At 35.6% G+C, this 5,131-nt stretch overlaps 2 long non-coding RNA genes across 4 annotated transcripts; one reads left to right on the forward strand and one right to left on the reverse strand.

The window, feature by feature from the left end:
• Positions 1–291: 291 nt before the first annotated feature.
• Positions 292–2,352, reverse strand: LOC112089234. Of its 3 annotated transcripts, none has more exons than XR_002900887.1 (7): positions 2,219–2,352; positions 1,673–1,782; positions 1,492–1,551; positions 1,312–1,363; positions 1,112–1,177; positions 602–849; positions 292–499 (listed from the first exon to the last, which is right to left on the reverse strand). It is a non-coding gene; the product is annotated as an uncharacterized LOC112089234 (long non-coding RNA). The 3 variants fall into 3 exon arrangements; XR_002900890.1 differs by lacking the exon at positions 1,673–1,782 and adding an exon at positions 1,832–1,918 and having other exon boundaries at positions 2,219–2,322; XR_002900889.1 differs by lacking the exon at positions 1,673–1,782 and having other exon boundaries at positions 2,219–2,322.
• Positions 2,353–3,719: 1,367 nt separating this feature from the next.
• On the forward strand, positions 3,720–4,789 carry LOC18010078. The gene is made up of 5 exons (XR_002900892.1): positions 3,720–3,990; positions 4,082–4,142; positions 4,230–4,323; positions 4,429–4,508; positions 4,611–4,789. It is a non-coding gene; the product is annotated as an uncharacterized LOC18010078 (long non-coding RNA).
• Positions 4,790–5,131: the final 342 nt, after the last annotated feature.

The following is a 5,131-nucleotide window of genomic DNA, read 5'->3' on the forward strand; positions in this document are numbered from 1 at the left end:
AGTGTGGATAAGGTTTGTTACAAAGAGAGAGACGTCATCATGACGTTGAAGAAAACATTTATTCCATCTTTCATACTCTGCTTCTCATCAGTGAATATACATTTAGTGATTCTCCTACTCTTAAACGAAAATGGAAATTGGAATTCCTGATTAGTTTTGCTTAATATATTTGTTTGAGTCTTCTCATTGAAATCATCTCTTCAGATTCAGATACATATATACAGTAGTCCTTTAAGAAATAAAATTATTCAGAAAATTTAAAAACGAAAAAAAAAAGAAATATACACAAAACAATGATAACGATCTGTAAGGCTAATGGAAGAGATAGAAAGAGGGGGGACACAAGTTGTGTTATATGTTGGAGCTCAACGAGCGGTTTTGTTTTAACTGGGTCTTGGTGATTAATTGGCAATTATAACACAAGATTAGTGTATAGTGTTTGTGTCTTAAGACAACTCTTCAAAGCCTTCCAAATTGTAGCTCTAGTAACTCTACTTGCCTGAAAACCAAATAAAATTACATAATTTATTGCCAATAGAAAATTGTATTGACCTATATGGTTGAGGCATGAAAAAAAAATGATTAGAGTTGGATGAAATACCTCCAAATGTTGAACGTTTGAACAACAAGAGTTGCTGAGCTAGCAAAATGGTACCATCCATCCAAAGCATTTGATCGAGAACGGCATTATGAGAATCCCCAGAAAGTCGTACTCTTTAAGGCATGAATCAATTGACAATATATTTTATATGCGTTATCTTCATCTATTACCTGATCACTTTGATATCTCGTCAGCTATACATCTATATTTTGATTTAGTATGAACTTGACATCATCGTTTATGTCTGCCTGTATAATGGTGAAGCAATGAAAATGATTAACTGAGATCAGAAAATTGAAGGCCTCACAAATGCTCTCTCTAGCCAAGAGGAAACCTCAAAAGAACAACTTCAAATTTAGACTCAAGCTGAAGCTTTTTGTTTCAACATTAATTGATTTACTCAAAGATGAAACAAAACCCCGTACGAATCTCAGAAACAAAGCATATGGGAGGACAAATGTGAACCCATTCATTGTTATGTGTGACACTCAGTTACACGAGCAGTCATACCTTAAGGAACAGAGTGGTTATCCATTGTCGTGTGTGACACTCAGTAACTGAAGACGAGAGAGAAGCCTGGACAATTTAGAAAGAACTAGTCACTAAATGGAGTATTAGACTGATGATAGTTGATTATTAGTTCAATATTAGAAACAAATGGTTGAACAATTTAAGAAGACTGAAGCTTGCAATTGTAGTGTTTTTCGTACCTCACATTGAATGACCCATGTGTTGAATGACCATTGAATTCATTGAAAGTATCTGCAGAAAGGAAGCAAAGATCACTCTGGTATTCAAATATGTTCGAGCACAAGATTGCCAACAACCCAAGGCTTTGATGCAAGATTATTAGAGGATATTCATGTGACAAGCCTGCGATTTAAATTTACCTATAAAAAGGGATTGGAGCAGAAGGATTTACATTGGTTCCTCTCCTCTATAACAGATGCCTGAAAATTGCAATAGCCAAGCTACATTAAACTCAAAATCTATAGCACAAAAGATCCAACTCAAGGCTTCTCACATAAGATAAGAGTAGCTTTAAGAGGATAATGAATATAGAGCAATTACCAAAATATCCAAAACTCAGAATCACAAAGAGAGAGTCTTGGCCCGGGCCAACAAATTTAGCATTAGTAACAGCAAAATCTCAGCTCGGGCACAACAATTTCTTCCAAATTCTGAGAAAGTAGAGAAATCAAATCAACTTGGGATCTGATTAAGTATTACCTTAAACTCAACTTTTCCTTTTTTGTGATTCATAGTCGAAAATTTTATCTGAACAATTCACCCCAATGAATCCTTGTTGATTTCAACCTTTTCAATCAAACACAACAACATTTTCCAATACGTCACGGAGAGAGAGTGACTGAAACAAAATAAAATCCCCTTAAGCCTAGAACAATGATTTCTGAAAGTTCCACCTCCAAATATCTTCATGGATCCATATCAGAATCATGTAATCAATCAGAAACACAGTAAAATCTCATACAATTCGACTATACATAGCAATTTGAGAAGTGAAGCATATGAGACAGAAATCTAACCAGTGGATCAAATTGAGATACGGATAGATCGTTGAAACTAAATCTTAATAGAGGATCGATCGATTTTAACCTGGATATTGCCGAAAAATAATGAGAATGACTGAGCTCTTCGTCTTCGGAGAGCACTTCGTCTTGGAATACCCTCGTATGAGCTCTTCGTCTTTGGAGTTGCACACTCGCAAACCTGGATATTTTATTTTGCATGCCTATTTAATTCAAGAGCCATTTATTTATATTTAGGTATTAAGAGTTAAGTCGGTTAAAGAAATGACGCTAACTCCCTTCTAATATTAAGTTTTTAGGTCGGTTAACGAAATGAGGTTAATTAAGTGACGTTTTCCGGTGAATTTCTTGTAGTACTTGTTAACTGTTATTTGGAATTTTTTTTTTTTTTGAGCATCGGTTTTCATTCATAGTCGGATTATGATGTAGTGACTGTTTTTGTGATCCCATCGGCCAATATGTTGGCTGAGCGTGCGATATAATCAATGGAGATACATAGATTATCGAGTATTTCCTTGGTTGGATCCTCCTTAGTGATTTTTGCAAGGTCTTGGGAGTCTGATTTCATATGTAGTTTGTTGAATAAAATTTTGATAGTGACAGTGTGTTTTAAACCTTTTAAAAGGCTAATTGTAATCATCTAAGTTTACAGGTAATAATAAATTTATTTAATTTAATTAAATATAAAATTAACAAGATCAGCTGGTTAATTTTATCGTTTGACATTAAGTCTCTACCACGCTTTGAAATCCGGATTCGAAGTCCCGCAGCAGAATTTTTTAATTTTCGGTTTCTGTGTTAAGTTTTTCTTAAATATCATGTAATGTTTTCTGTTCTAAATTGCTAGCTTAACTTTCCTTAATTGATTTTCAAGATTTTCTTGTTTTTTTAATATGCAGCAGATGAAAAATAAGAAGGTGAATATGTGATATATAACCCTAGCACGAGTACACAGAGTTTACTCATACAATGAGAAAGAACAACTTGAAAGGCTTTTTAGGGTTTGGTCTGATTGACAAGTAATTCTAGATATTGTCCATCAGCCCTCGATATTATGGTGATGAAGAGTAGAATAAAATTCTAACGTTGGGAACTGAAAAAGTGTTGGGGAGGAGGTTTTTGAGTATCGATTTCATGATTCTTTTATCTGAAATAATATGCATCATTATGTCATTCCCAATGCACGATGGGAGGTGACACACTAAATAGAGTGTTGGATGGGATAGAACTCGAAGGGGTGCCCGAATATTTCACCATTCAAAGTGGTGGCTGAGAATTTGATAATAACACATTTCAGCCATGAACAAAAACGCAAAAGTTAAGACCACCTCCAACAGCAGTCTCTAATGAGGTTTTAAGCTGTTATTTGATTAAAAAATAATGTTTTAAAGCTTAATATAAGTAGAGACGTTTCTAGTTTAGTAGTTTTTAGAGACCCATTAGAGACCTATACGTGTCGCCTCGTGATTGGATTGAGGGTTTTTAATCTTTATTTTTATTTTTAAATCAAACACTCTTTCTCAAAATGAAAGCTTTCTCATTTTTATTTTAGATATGGAAAACTCAACCTCTTCTATATTCTTTGATATCTCCGAAGAAAACCCAAATCTTCTTGGAGTGAAACTCCGGCGGCGAGTCATCTCCAGTCAACCGAGACGGTGTCTTGTCCTCCTCTCCAATATTCAGAGGCTGCGGCGTGTTTTCTAGAAGGCGGCGGCGGGTCAAGTTTCGGCGAGTTCACAATTGATCAAGCCATAAAAGTCAGAGTCAATTGATCGAACATGCCAAGTCTGGGCCAATTGATCGATCAAGCAAAGTCAGAACCATGCATCTGTACAAGTAAGTTCGATTTTCTCTTCATATAATTGATCCTGGTGAGACTTTATTTTAAGAAATGCATATAGTCACCATTCTTTTTCTTTCCTCATAGAGGTCCTTGGGGTGCTCTTTCACCGATGCCCGAGATCAATGCCATTTCTGTTGATTCTGAGGTTAGAATTTTTAATTCTGGTTTGGTAGTTTCACTTGACGTGGTGTGTTTTTCCCCTTGAAATGTCCATCTTATTGCTTGGTTGCAGATTAACTGTTCAGTCGTTCCTCATTTTTCGTTTATAATAGTCAGGAAGTGTATTTACGGCGGCGGGTGATTCTTCTGCATATTGCTGGGACGTGGTATGTAGTTGATCATTGTGAATGTTTGTCACTTTATTACATCAGATGTGGTATTCAGATATTTAAACTTCCTAGAACCATTTATGTGTTTCCTGACATTCATAGGAGAGTGGTAAATCAAAATAACCTTCAAGGGGTATTCAGACTATTTGCATTGTGTAATTTCACGTAGTTCTGCCAGCCAGGTAATGGTGGTGTTTCGATATATATTACAAGTGCACCTTCATATTCGTATTTGAGTTCCAGGTTTGGATTTTCTTCTAATCGTATTAAGTCTCTTGAACCAGATATTGACGGGGTCAGAGGATAGGACTGCAAGAATCTAGGGTATCTTTCTCGTGCCCGTTTTTCTTTCTGCTGTAATTTCTAGTATTATGTTTGGATCATATGTGGTTGAAATCATTTGCGTCTTCATGTTGCTACTTGAGATCCAATGCTCCTCAGTTTTGTTGTCAGCTTCTCGAAACACAATAATAATTCATTTTGGTGATTACAACACTTTGCACTATGTTTAGTGTAGGTTCCGGTTCATGTGGTATGCTTTAATTGTCTAGGCTAAGCTTTGTACGCTCAAGGGCTTCCTTCTGCTTTGTCAACCAGATTGCAAGACAGGGAAATGCATTAAAGTAATTGGTTCCCAGGATAAAAAGTTCCGCTTTCGCATTAGTTTTATGGTTCTTGATGGAAGTGAAAGCTAGTTGGTAAGAACCATGCATCTGTAAAAACAAATTTTTTAGAGCCTCTCAACTAGATACTACTGATGGACACTAAAACGATGAAAAATTTTAAAAGAGGTTCTTAAACATTA

This window comes from Eutrema salsugineum, unplaced genomic scaffold (assembly GCF_000478725.1).
Source record: "Eutrema salsugineum unplaced genomic scaffold, Eutsalg1_0 scaffold_8, whole genome shotgun sequence".
Taxonomy (NCBI): Eukaryota; Viridiplantae; Streptophyta; class Magnoliopsida; order Brassicales; family Brassicaceae; genus Eutrema; species Eutrema salsugineum.